Genomic DNA, 1,216 nt, shown 5'->3' on the forward strand with positions numbered 1-1,216 from the left:
GTCCTGGAACTCACTCTGTAGACCAGGCTGGCCTCGAACTCAGAAATCCGCCTGCCTCTGCCTCCCGAGTGCTGGGATTAAAGGCGTGCGCCACCACATCCGGCCTGGGTCTCACTCTCTTGGTGACCATATAAGACCTTACTAGGTTACTTGAACAAGCCTTGAAGGAAGGGAAGAGACTGACTCTGGGCCTCACCTGCAAAGATGCAGGAGCAAACATAATTGATGTTTGCTGAGGAGGGCTTTGATTTTTTACAAGCCAGGGTCCCTCTGAGAAAGGTGTGGCTTATACTTAACAATACCATCCACTAATCCATTTAAATGGTCTCACTGCATTTTGTGGGGCGCAAAGACTCAATTAATGGGGAGACCTGACAGAAGGATGTTGTACTAACGCACAAACAAATCTGAAGTGCAGATCCAGGGCACTAAGGAAAGACTATTGGGGACTACAGACCCTAACTGAAATTATAATTCGCTTGTGATACAAAGAGCATCTATTTCTTTGTTACTGCAAAGTCAGCCTAAAGATGACAAACAGAGTTAATTAGGCTTTCAGATCCAAAGAGTTGAGGCCACAGGGGCAATGCACCTGGGCTTGATGTCAGAACTAAAGACAAGACGTAGACGCAAGAACAGAAAGCAAATGAGTTGAGAGGCAAGTAATTGATCAACTCCAGAACTGTGCTTGCTAGACATGGAGAACTGGCAACATGAGAAGATGGTGGATTGCTATCCTGAAGATCTTTCTTGTAGCTGTTAGGCTTCACAGGGAGGAGGGAGGAAGGAAGAGGGAGGAGGGAGGAGGGAATAAAGTCAGTTATTCTGGAGCTTGTCCTCTGGTCAGATGATTAGCCTCATTTCTGAGACTTGGATTATTTCTTCCCTCTCTGGATGCCTGGGATCAGGCACTCGCACTTCTCAAAATGCAGAGTTTAGTTTCTGCTGATTTCCAAGGGCATATGGGCATATGGGCTGGGGGAGAGGGAAGGTAACTCAGAACAAACATTCCATCAACAGTGTGGGCGTGCTATTAATGACATGCAACGGAGACTTCTTTTTATAATATAGAGTTTCAATATAACTTTCCTGTCATAAGAAGGGAGGCCCCCCCGGGCTGGCGAGATGGCTCAGTGGGTAAGAGCACCCGACTGCTCTTCCGAAGGTCCAGAGTTCAAATCCCAGCAACCACATGGTGGCTCACAACCATCCGTAA

This window comes from Mus caroli, chromosome 3 (assembly GCF_900094665.2).
Source record: "Mus caroli chromosome 3, CAROLI_EIJ_v1.1, whole genome shotgun sequence".
NCBI classification, from domain to species: Eukaryota; Metazoa; Chordata; class Mammalia; order Rodentia; family Muridae; genus Mus; species Mus caroli.